Source organism: Silene latifolia, chromosome 6, assembly GCF_048544455.1.
Source record: "Silene latifolia isolate original U9 population chromosome 6, ASM4854445v1, whole genome shotgun sequence".
NCBI classification, from domain to species: Eukaryota; Viridiplantae; Streptophyta; class Magnoliopsida; order Caryophyllales; family Caryophyllaceae; genus Silene; species Silene latifolia.
This window is the reverse complement of record NC_133531.1, coordinates 137,975,465-137,989,445: the sequence shown is the minus strand read 5'-3', so window position 1 is coordinate 137,989,445 and position 13,981 is coordinate 137,975,465.

Sequence of the window (13,981 nt, the reverse complement as noted above, 5' to 3'; positions counted from 1 at the left end):
GAGTCTTACATAGACAAGATCCTAGAGAGATTCAAAGATGACTAACTCCAAAGGGGTTTCTTCCTATGGCTCCAGGGGTGCATTTGAGCAAGTCTCGTGCACCGAGACACCGGAAGAGAAAGAGCGCATGACACGGATTCCTTATGCCTCGGCTATAAGATCAATCATGTATGCCATGATATGCACACGTCCGGACGTGGCATATGCATTGAGTATGACAAGTCGATTCCAACAAAGATCCAGGTGAATCACATTGGATGGCTGTCAAGAACATTCTTAAGTACCTACGGAGGACTAAAGATTGGGCATTGACTTATGGAGGCGATCAAAAGCTATGCGCAACCTAAGATTCTACGCAGATGCTAGCTTCCAAACGGATCGAGATGACTCGAAATCTCGGTCCTGGATTCGTGTTTACTCTTAATGGCGCTAGCAAATCACCGGAAGAGTTCCAAACAAAGTGTTACGGCAGATTCTACGATCGAGTCCGAGTACTATGCCGCGTCTGAAGTCGCAAAGGAAGCAATATTAATGCGTCAATTCTTACAAGGACTATTCGTAGTGCCTAGTTCGAATGACCCGATCACCATCTATTGCGACAATAGAGGTGCCATCTTCCAAGCTAAGGAGCCAAAGTCTAGCAACAAGTCTAGACATGTACAACGGAAAGCTCATCTAATCCGAGATTACGTGGAGCAAAAGGAACTAGTGATAGAAAAGATTGCTACAGATGATAACATAGCACATCCTCTCACTAAACCATTACGACAAGATAAGCATGAAGGGCATGTTAATTCCATGGGAATTAAACGTGTTCCTAAGTTGTAGTACTCTTTTATGGATTAGATTCATTCTCTTATGTACTCTATACGACATCATCGTTTTGATATTTATATATTTTGTTTTTCATGTGGTTTTGTACGACAATTTTGAACACCACAAAGTGAACTGAACAAACATTATATTTTTTGGTCCTTAATTGCCACGTGAGCTGATAACTCAAGGTAATTATTTTGTGACGTTGGTTGATGGTGGGTTCAACGAGCCATAAGTCAAAAGGTTGACCGACCAATCACGAGGGCGATTTATACGGATATCTCGTAGGACACAATTGTGACATCGACGTGGAGTCCTAAATGTTTTATAACATTCGGTGCCAGGTCGTGGATAGGACCTCCATGGTGATCCTAAGAGTCGATTCTTTTGACTATCGACTGTCTCTTGAGACTAAGGCAGATTTTGGGTGACTTTGGTTTCTTTCTCACGGTCATCCGTAACAGGGGGCCAAGTAGATTTTTTCTGGGTCATTTCATGCTGTGCTTAGATCGGAAGGAGTCGAGTTGAAGGAAATATTCAGCCTTTATCGTGTACTCGATATTTCTCGGGGCCACTCGAGGAGTCAGAATCGAAATGCATGGCCATGCTCGAATACGAATTCGTTTTATCACTTAAGTTACTCTCTAGTCGGGGAAACCACTCTTGATACAGATCGATTGTAAAATACGACCTTTGCGGATCCGGATCTGCAAATTGTTTTACATTGAGTGGGAGAAATTTTAAATGAATATGAGAATCGGTTATCGCACATACACTTGTACGGACAAGTGGGAGTTTGTTGGAGCTGTGTCCTCCAGTTAGTGCGGATAACGTCATTGCACATACACTTGTACGGACAAGTGGGAGCTTGTTGGGGCTGGTGTCCTTTACGATTAGTGCAAAGACTTATAAATCTCTAAAAGGATCAAAGGGTATACTTTTGTATTATAATCCGTTGGTCCACGTTTATCAATAACGGTTGGCTTGCTAGATAAGTTTGACGTTATTGTCATACGGATGGCGGTGATCAACTGGTCCCTAAAAGTCACACCTATAGGATACGTTTGAGAGATGTGACGGTATGAAAATACATCATGTTGATGCCAAAGTTGACTAAGCGATTAGTCGAGTCATTGACTAATAATTAGTCAAACGCGATGTTGAGATAATTATTTAATCCAGTTAAATAATATTGGCTAAGGCGAATTAAATGATTAATTCGTAAATTAAATATAAACGATTATATTTAATTAATGTATATTGAATTAATTATACAATATTGTCTTTGTCGGACATGTATTAATATATCAGCTAATCCTTGTTACTAGACGATATATTAATAACCGATAACCGATGACGATTTATAATAAAACCGTGTCATATACATTTAGCGAATTTCGGGTCGAACCACGAGTTAAAAATAAGAGAAAGTGGAAAGCCCACTCTCCCCTATTGAGGCTCACGGCCGAACCAAGCAACAAAAGGAGAGCTTTCTCTCCTTTTGCCCTAATCAATTTTCATTTGTAAAATTATTAGGGTTTTGAGAACATTTCCTCTCAAAACCTAGATCTCACATCTAAAGAAACTCACACAACAATTCTCTCAATATTGCAAGGCAATTAGAGAATACATTTCTAGCACAAGGGCATAGTCTCAGACGGTCTTGGGTGTATCGATTAGGAGGAAATCTACTTTGATTTCTGTTCTTAGGCCACATCTCAAAGGACCCGAGGTTATTTCTAATGCTTTATCGTTTTTCTCATGTTTTTCGTTTTATGACAATAATCACATATAAAATTTGCGTTATAGTCCTAATTTTATAGGGTATTATACGGATCTTACCCATCAAGTGGTATCAGAGCGAGGCCACGTAAATTTTTCTATGTGTTTTTCATCAAACGAATTTGAATCGTTTTTTTTTATGCATAAAATGGCGTGCGGCAGCAATTTTTTTCACGGCTAAATTTTTTTTTTTTGCTGTTGCGGTTTTATGTCTTGGATACCGTGCCTAGGATGCACGGTTTTGGTTGTTGTTTGTTTTGTTTTCGATTTGATCTTTGCATATTGTTTTTGTAATCGATATTCATTGCAATATGTTAAAGATTTATCAATTGTAAATTCATTTTTATACGGAATAGGTGAAATCGCAATTGGTTTTTATCAAATCGATGTTGTTTTGGCTTGTTGATGCTCACGTTTTGAGCCGCAAAAAAATTTTTTTGTTTTTCATGCTCTCGGCATCGCTGCAGCAATTTTAATAAAAAAAAAAAAAAAAAAAAAAAAAAAAAAAAATTGGTACTGTTCACGGACAGACGTGAAGAGAAAAAAAAAAAATTTGTTTTATTTTTTTTCTCGGCCAAAATGTGTACAATACGAATTTTGTGCATTCGCTTGATAGTGAAACGGTTCACTCACGTACCATTTAGTTATTTTAAAGCGATTTAAAGTAACGGATTATCACGGATTAAAATTAAGTTGATTAAAGCGGTTTTGTCACATAATTTTAATCATTAAAGGTGGTTTGGATAAATTTAACATAATTACGGAATTATGTCACGAATAAATTTGTTTTAGTTGATGCATTTTATTTATCGTTATTTTGAATGTTTTGAATGCTTACATTACGTATTTATTTATTTTTACAAACGGTTGTAACTTAGTGTGGCCTTAGTAGAACGTGTTACCGTAATGATGGAACACGGTCTTGGTTGTATTTTGAGATCTCGTATCTCCATTTTGAATTTTTCTTTGTAATTACAGTTTTTATTTAGAATGTAACTAGGTTTATTTTTGTAAATTTTAATTGTAATTTTGAGAAGACCCAAGATGGAGATCGGATGCTCACTCCCGCTGCATGGACAAAGATGGAACATCAAGACAAGCTTCTCGGGTCCAACGGTGGATTCCAAAGTTGTATTATGTTCTTTTTACTAGGATAGGCCACACTAGGAATTTTTATTTACGTATTGCATTCTTTTATTTATTTTATCGTAACGATAGATTGCATCATTTTCCGCCTAAAAACCAAACCACCTAATAATTGCATGAAAACTGACTCATATAGAGGTCACGCGTTAGTTTTCTATGACATTCTTATGTCACACGATCAAGTTTAAGCCATCACCTAAGTTAATTCATTCACGTAATGCTAGTTATTCGTTCACTTAAAATGAATTAAAATCAGAAAAAAGAAAGGGGAAGGGGGGGTGTCCGCGGGAAAGGAAAGGAGGAAAGGAAGGAGCGGGTTTAAGTCGGGATTTTACGAGTCGGTTTTGGCTCGTTTCGATAATAATTAGAACCGCTTTTCAATTACAAATTCCGACAAGACCAAAGTTCTTAAACACGAGATTACAAGAAAATTGAATACTCATACGACCCATTTCCAAAATCGTTTACCCAATTTTCAAAAGAGTTGTAATTTTTCCCGATATGCCCATTTTTCGAAATAAAAAGTTTTTACACGGTTTAAACTATTTTTAAACATTTCGAAACTATCAAAATAAATACTTTTCTTCAAAATATAATAAAATTATATTTCTTTCAATTATTTTTACTTTAAATACATTAATATCAAATTTTACTTGATTAATAAATTACTTCCGAAATATATTAACGGTCCGAAATTACGGGGCGTTACAATCACCCCTCCTTTTAAAAAGTTTCGTCCCCGAAACTTAGAAGGAGAAATTATAGTATACAACATCTTAATAATATAATCATAAGGAAAATATAGATATCTTTTCAATGAAACGGTGATACTCTCGTTGATCAGACAAGAACATCCACATTCATATCAAGATATAAAAATATTTCTACACCAATAAATGAGAAAACCCATTATTGGGACGTCACCAACAACGAGATTTAACATTCACTAATGTTAAAACCATTAAAAATCATAAAAGCATTTTCAAAATTTTAGCTTAAAGTTCTATAATAAGAATAATATCTTTACTAATTATGATTAAATACGGTTTAGTAACTCGGAAAAAGAGTAAGAAAAGGAATACCTTACGAGAATAATTCAGGATATTTAGCTAACATAGAAGCTTTAGTCTCCCAAGTCTCTTCTTCGACATTTCCACAACGCCAAAGAACTCGGACTAAAGGTACAACTTTGCTCCTAAGTTGCTTATTGGCTTTTTCAAGAATCCGAATTGGCCTTTCTTCAACCGCCAAGTTAGGCTCCAATTCAAGAATCTCTTCTTGGATGATATGGCTAGGGTCACTAATGTACTTCCTCAATTGAGAAACATGGAAGACATTGTGAACCTTGCTCGGGATTTGGGGTAATTCTAAACGGTAAGCATCAGGACCAATCTTTTCAATCACCCGAAAAGGTCCAATATATTTAGGGCTCACTTCCTTTAACGCCAAACCGTTTCACCCCTTTCATAGGTGACACTTTAAGGAATACTTGATCATCAACCTCAAAGGAAAGTGGTCGACGACGGACATCAGCATATGATTTTTGACGGTCCTGAGCGGCCTTCATCCGCTCCCGAATGATCTTAACTTGTTCAATGGACTCGGCCACCAAATCAGGTCCTAACATTGGAACATTTTGGGTTTGATCCCAACAGACATGAGTACGGCATTTTCTACCATACAGAGCTTCATATGGTGCCATTTTAATGGAGGCTTGATAGCTGTTGTTGTAAGAGAACTCAACCAGAGGTAAACATTTCTCCCAAGAAGTTTGGAAATCTAAAGCACAAGCACGAAGAAGATCCTCTAAAGTTTGAATCGTTCTCTCGGTTTGACCATCGGTGGCGGCGTGAAAAGCAAAGTGCTCATCGCAGTTTACTACCCAAGGCCCCCGTAATGCAAATCCAGAATCGAGAACAAAATCGAGGGTCTCGATCTGAAACTATATCTTTAGGAACCCCATGATAGCGCACTATCTCATCCACATAGACACGAGCTAGAACTTCTAAACTCCAGGTTTCTTTGATAGGAATAAACCGAGCACACTTAGTCAATCGGTCCACAACCACCCAAACAGCATTCTTCCCAGTGGAAGTCCTGGGTAAAGCCATCACAAAATCCATGGAAATAGACTCTCATTTCCAAAGAGGAACATCTAAGGGTTGAAGCAAACCCCGGGCTTTTGATGCTCAATCTTTACTTTCCGACAAAGTGAGGCATTTACTTGACATACTCCATAACTTCAATCTTCATCCTAGGCCACCAGAATTGTAATCTCAAATCTTTGTACATCTTGGTACCTCCCGGATGAATGGAGTAAGGAGAGAGGTGTGCTTCATCAAGAATTCTTTTTCTCAAATCGGCTGCACTCGGAACATAGATTCTACCATGATAACGAAGATACCCATCATCATCAATCTTACAATCCTTAGCTTGCCCAAGTTGAATTTTAGCTCGAATGGATTTGAAAGTAGGGTCATCAGGAAGACAAGCACGGATCTCACGGTAGAAGTCGGTTCGGCGACATGGCATCAAGATGATGAGAGCCCCTTTTTACAAGGCTTACTCCTAATTTTTGAAGTTCTAAAGCAAGTTCGGAGGTAATTCTGAAAAGAATTCAAAGAATGACAGATTTTCTCGCTAAGAGCATCACCACCACATTAGCTTTTCCTTCATGATAAATTAGATCGGCATCATAGTCATTCACCAATTCCAACCATCTTCTTTGTCTCATGTTCAGCTCTTTTTGGGTAAAGAGATATTTTAGGCTTTTGTGGTCGGTGTAGATGTTGCAATGGACTCCAATGAGGTAGTGTCTCCAAATCTTCAAAGCATGCACCACCGCAGCTAATTCAAGATCATGAGTCGGGTAGTTAACCTCATGAACTCTAAGTCACGAGAGGCATACGCAATAACTTTCCCTTTTGCATCAAGACACAACCTATACCATGCTTAGAAGCATCGCAGTAAACATCAAAGTCCACTCCTTCTTCAGGTAAGGTCAACACCGGAGCGGTAGTCAACCTCTTTTTCAATTCCCCGAAGGCATTTTCACACTCTTCGGACCACACAAATTTAGACTCTTTCTTCAAAGAATCGAGTCATCGGCCTAGCAATCTTTGAAAAATCCTTCACAAATCGCCGATAGTAACCCGCCAAGCCAAGGAAACTACGGATTTCAGAAACATTGGTTGGACTTTTCCAATCAACAACGGCTTCAATTTTGGCAGGATCTACCATAACGCCCTCTTTTGAAATGACGTGCCCAAGGAAGGTCACTTTAGGTAACCAGAATTCACATTTAGAGAATTTAGCATACCATTTTTCACGGCGCAGAATCTCTAAAATAACACGAAGGTGTTTGGCATGTTCTTTTTCAGATTTAGAATAGATCAAGATGTCATCAATGAACACTACAACGCATTTGTCGAGGTGTTCTCTGAAAGTACGGTTCATCTGATCCATGAATACTGCTGGAGCATTGGTCAAACCGAATGGCATCACCATAAACTCGAAATGACCATATCTCGTACTGAAGGCGGTTCTAGGAATGTCAGCTTCTCGGACTGGAATTTGATGATAGCCCGAACGAAGATCAATTTTAGAAAAAGTAGAAGCACCACGGAGTTGATCGAAAAGATCATCAATTCTAGGAAGAGGATATTTATTCTTAATAGTAACCCGGTTAAGTTCACGATAATCTATGCATAATCGCATAGATCCATCCTTCTTTCTTACAAAGAGAACAGGAGCACCCCAAGGTGAAGAGCTAGGTCGGATACAACCTTTGGCAATCAAATCATCCAAATTGAGTCTTCAACTCTTTCATTTCGAGACGGTGCCACCTATAAGGAGCTTTAGCAATAGGGCCGGTACCGGGAATAAGATCAATAGTAAATTCAACTTCCCTTTCGGAGGAATTCCCGGTAGCTCATCGGAAAAACATCGGAAATTCACATACTACAGGAATGTTCTCCTTAGGAGGCAGAGAGGAAGAATCAGAAGAAGTCACCATACACAAAAAGGCTTGATGACCCTTTTTCATTGCATTGACAAACTTCATAGCGAAAACTAATTTAGTACCGGTTTGTCTTTTAACCATTTGATAAGACACACGGTGACCTGAAGGGCTTGTAAGAATTATTTTCCGATCTCGACATTCAAATCGAGCATGATAAGTATGTAACCAATCCATGCCCAAAATGACATCAAATTCTTCAAGCGGAAATTGGAAAAGATTTGCTGGAAATATAGATCCCGCAATAGAAATAGGGACTTCCGGATAAATTTTAGAACAGGAAAAGACATCACCCGAGGGTAAGGATATAGATGTGCTTTCTTCTTGTGATGATTCAAGTGATAATTTATCGGAGAGTTTCATTGAAATAAAAGATAAAGAGGCACCCGTATCAAATAGTACCAAACAAGGAACATCAAAAATAGAAAATGTACCAGTAATGATATCAGGATGTGCCTCAGCTTCTGCTCGGCTCATGACAAAAATCCGACCCTTCGGCCTCACCGCCTCACCGGGGCGGCAGGAGTAGTAGGAGCCGTCACCTTCCTCTCCGGGCAAACATTGGCCTTGTGGCCCGGTTTGTTGCATGAAAAGCATATGATAGGATCAACAAAGCATTTACCAGGATGTGCTGGTTTCTTGCATTTATAACACACTCGGTCTTTAGTACCTTTATTGTCATTAAAAGCTGAAGATTGACCACCCCAGTTAGCTTGCACAGTAGAAACAAATCTCCTCTTGTTTGAGTCAGAGGGAGAAGAGGTGAACCTAGGTGAAGGAGTAAAGGGCCTAGAAGATGGATATAAAGGCCTCTTGCCAAGATTAGAACTGGTTGCACGAGCTTCATTTTCAATGTCTTTTAGGGAGTTCTCAGCCCATAAAGCATCATTGTAAATTGAAACAAAGCTGGTGGAATCCCGTCGGACCATACTTTTGATTTTTGGAGAGAGCTTTTCAAGATAAAAGAAGGCTTTTTCGTTGTCATCCTTCACCAATCTAGTTGCATAATGAGCCAACTCGTTGGATTTATCGGTGAAGGTCTGAACAGGAAGGCTTCCTTGTTTTAATTCCATGAATCCTTTCAACTTCTCGTTGCTTAAGTTCTTGCGGATAAAATCGGGCCTCCACTAATTCCTTGAAACGTACCCAATCAAATCCCTGGTTCAAATTAAAACGGTAGGCCCAGTCATGGACCACCACCGATCTGCTTCTCGAACTAGGAAGTGAGAGGCTAGCTTCACTTTATGTTCCTCCTTAACATCATACAACGTAAAGCTTTTCTCCAACTCCCGAAACCACCCTGTAAGAGCAGCTGGATCAATCTCTCCACCATAAGTGGGAGTGTTGATTCGGGTTAATTGGTTAGCCACCCAAGTATAGGTGCCTGGAGTACCCTCAGCAGGCGGAGGAGGAGGAGGAGCTTGTTGATTCTGCTGATTTTGTTGGTTTTGGAGAATTTGAGTAAGAACTAGTAAGATAGCATCATCAATTCTTCTTGGCGGAGCCATCTTACAAAAGAAAAAATTTGATTAGTACCTAACAATTAGCAATCACAAACAGACTACCACATAAAATCCTAAATCTACCCATCCTACCCATCTCTCAAGTTTATTATTTAAAGGTCAAGTGATTTTTAAGTGGGGTGCACAAACGTGCGTCGGGAGCAACAAGCTCTGATACCAACTGTGACACCCTTAAAAATAGCGTTAATTAAACACGTAAAATCTACGGAAAAACTGACAGGATATGTTTGTAATTGGTTCAACTAGACAAAACCTGTAATTTTTAAAAATTTTCCTAAACCATTCACAAACATCTCCAACTTAAGAGTGCCAAAAACCTGCAAAAGCTAATAAACTAATTTACATAACCACGCTAAAGACACGGGGATATAATGATACAAACCAAAATAGAAGAGGGAGGCATATGTCCCTTCAAAATATATACAAAACCAAAAGTTAAAGGTTTCTACAAAATAAAAACCAAACTAAGTCCAAGGTTCTCTTGCTCACTAGCTCGTCCGTGAACCCCAACTAAGCATCAAGTACCTGTCAATCGCATTTTATACAAACACGAAAGCCACAATTCAGTGGGGAGTAACTTCGAGTCCTCCCAGCCACGAAACGTCATATTTAATGTAACATGTAATGAAACATGTAAACAACATGATAAGTAATTCAATTATCAAGTATTCTAACATGTGAGCCCTAAACTGACCAAACTAAACTATCATGTGAAACATATAACAAGTAGTAATCCAAACTTTATCAATTGTAACCGAAACACATCTCACCTATTACAATTCATAAAGTCACCATACAAGAAAGGGCAATATATCAAAGACAGGCATAAGTTCTTAGCACCGTCAATAGTCACTCTGTAACTCGAGTCTATACCACGAGGTAGGGAAGGTAATCGAACCGGTATCTTAGCTCAGCGGTTAATATTAATAAAACATGGCCAAGACACAACACAACCCTAGCCTAAAATCTATGCAGACCTAGACATGCGGATACACACCACCGCACCCAAGACCCACAATTTTTCTAAAACAAAGTGAGTACCCCAAGGAGTCCACCAAAGGGTTGGCTAGTACTTAAGCCGACCACTTACTATCAAAATAAGTAACGAGGTCATGCCCCAACTTGATATAAACCCACCAAGTCGGAACACAAAGGCTATTAAGCGGAACATATACTCGTCTGAGACTATAAAGACCTATCTATGACAAACACAACAACCTGCAAGAAAGTATTTAATACCAATACCATTTCTAGCAATATTAACAATATTAAAGGCTTCAGGGAATTTAGGGCCGTTTCTACAATATAAGAAACTATTAAATTCAACCAACTATACATGTGAACTAAAAACTTGATAAATGGCCTAAAACAAGAAAAAGGCCGATTATCCAATTCATATAAAATTTCATCCAACCGAATTTTTACCGCGCAACCCCACCTGCGACAGTGCGGGTTAAATTGCGGTGACCAATCACTCAATTAATCGACATCGAATCGATCAAAGGGACTAAGGCTCGGTTTTGACAATCATCAAAACATTACAATTATCGCTATAAAATTCATTTTGAGCCTAATCACTACAATTTCATTTTATAATCTACCCTAACATGTGATAACTATCAATATGAGCGTAATTTTACCAACCTCATTATCTTTACTACTAACATTATTCATTTCAAAGGTTTAACCATATGATACTTATTCTAACTATAACATTAATGAACCTAAAATGATGAACAAAGCATGAAAAACCGTGAAACAAGCAACGGGCTGACCCGGGCAGCCGTGGGCCACCTTGGGCTGCCGTGGGCCTGCCGGGCCTGCTGCCGCCACCCCTACACCTCCATTTTTCCGTTTTTGTTCATTTTAACTCGTTTTAAGCATTACTTAATCGTTCCCATTCCATTTTTATACTAATATGAGTACTAAAACTAACAAAAGACATGCATGCAACCCATTTTATTATGTGAAATTAACTACTTAAATAAAAATCACAAAAACATACAAAAACAACAAAGAATGTGACGATTATTCGTCGAGTAACTCGAAATATGTTACCTTAAGCTAGAAAATGAGCAATTAGCACCTTGAAAACCAAACCCTAACAAGCAATTAGCACCTTGAAAACCAAACCCTAACAAGCAATTAGCACCTCGAAATATGTGACATCGACGTGGAGTCCTAAATGTTTTATAACATTCGGTGCCAGGTCGTGGATAGGACCTCCATGGTGATCCTAAGAGTCGATTCTTTTGACTATCGCCTGTCTCTTGAGACTAAGGCAGATTTTGGGTGACTTTGGTTTCTTTCTCACGGTCATCCGTAACAGGGGGGCCAAGTAGATTTTTTCTGGGTCATTTCATGCCGTGCTTAGATCGGAAGGAGTCGAGTTGAAGGAAATATTCAGCCTTTATCGTACTCGATATTTCTCGGGGCCACTCGAGGAGTCAGAATCGAAATGCATGGCCATGCTCGAATACGAATTCGTTTTATCACTTAAGTTACTCTCTAGTCGGGGAAACCACTCTTGATACAGATCGATTGTAAAATACGACCTTTGCGGATCCGGATCCGCAAATTGTTTTACATTGAGTGGGAGAAATTTTAAATGAATATGAGAATCGGTTATCGCACATACACTTGTACGGACAAGTGGGAGTTTGTTGAGCCGTGTCCTCCGCTTAGTGCGGATAACGTCATTGCACATACACTTGTACGGACAAGTGGGAGCTTGTTAGGGCCGGTGTCCTTTACGATTAGTGCAAGGACTTATAAATCTCTAAAAGGATCAAAGGGTATACTTTTGTATTATAATCAGTTGGTCCACGTTTATCAATAACGGTTGGCTTGCTAGATAAGTTTGACGTTATTGTCATACAGATGGCGGTGATCAACTGGTCCCTAAAAGTCACACCTATAGGATACGTTTGAGAGATGTGACGGTATGAAAATACAGTCATGTTGATGCCAAAGTTGACTAAGCAGTTAGTCGGAGTCATTGACTAATAATTAGTCAAACGCGATGTTGAGATAATTATTTAATCCAGATTAAATAATAATGGCTAAGGCGAATTAAACAATTAATTCGTAAATTAAATATAAACGATTATATTTAATTAATGTATATTGAATTAATTATACAATATTGTCTTTGTCGGACATGTATTAATATATCAGCTAATCCTTGTTACTAGACGATATATTAATAACCGATAACCGATGACGATTTATAATAAAACCGTGTCATATACATTTAGCGAATTTCGAGTCGAACCACGAGTTAAAAATAAGAGAAAGTGGAAAGCCCACTCTCCCCTATTGAGGCTTACGGCCGAACCCAAGCAACAAAAGGAGAGCTTTCTCTCCTTTTGCCCTAATCAATTTTCATTTGTAAAATTATTAGGGTTTTGAGAACATTTCCTCTCAAAACCTAGATCTCACATCTAAAGAAACTCACACAACAATTCTCTCAATATTGCAAGGCAATTAGAGAATACATTTCTAGCACAAGGGCATAGTCTCAGACGGTCTTGGGTGTATCGATTAGGAGGAAATCTACTTTGATTTATGTTCTTAGGCCACATCTCAAAGGACCCGAGGTTATTTCTAATGCTTTATCGTTTTTCTCATGTTTTTCGTTTTATGACAATAATCACATATAAAATTTGCGTTATAGTCCTAATTTTATAGGGTATTATACGGATCTTACCCATCACTTGCATGCGCCTCCTCACCCCATCATTATCCATCCATATTATTACTAAAGACTTAAAGTCACAAAATGACATTTCGTTTTTGTCATCTTATCAAATAATATCGTTTTAGTTAGACTTACTAAAGACTTAAAGTTACTTAGCTATCTTACCAGTTAATTTTAAAGCCTTAATCTGTTCACGTAAGTTATATTTATCTTTGTCGACAATTAGTCTTTCATATAATTCCAAAAAAAAAAAAGTTTCTCACATGTCCCCATATATAAATAGTGCACTAGTATTTACATATTACTTTCTCATTTAAGTTTATTGGTCTCATTACTATATTATTGTCCAAATATGGATATAAAAATGAATCAAATAAATCTATTAAACATTAAAATATGAACAAATTAGTTAAAATAATACTCCATTTTTTAATATATGACGTTTTGCTTTTTTGAGGCAAGCCTTTGACTTTAATATTTAAAAAAAAATATTTCGTAAAAAATTATAAAAATTATACCATTAAATTCTTTATGAAAAACTATTTTATATGAGTATACATATCACTATATTTAAACATATAATTTGAGAGATATTGAAGAGAGACGTGTGTGTCTAGAAATGTGAGAAAGTCATATATAGAAAAATAGAGGGAGTAGCAATATTTTGTGATGATCTGAATCACTCAACCGCTACCAAACAATGAATACACGCAACCGCTACCAAACAATGAATACATGTATTAAAGAACTTAAAAAGTATTTGGAACACTGAGAATTAAATGTGTAAAAAAAATTGTGACGTGAGTACGAAAGGCGAGATACAAAATATTTGTTTCAGACTTGCCGATATACGAAATCTAAAAATGTATGAGTTGTTCTCAACCGGATGGATTGCACTTGAGTACTTGATTGAAACGAATTGGGTGTTGACAAACCTGCACATTTAACAAAATTGACTTGGAGGTCGAAACCCTTTCTTCATACGTAAATAAGAGG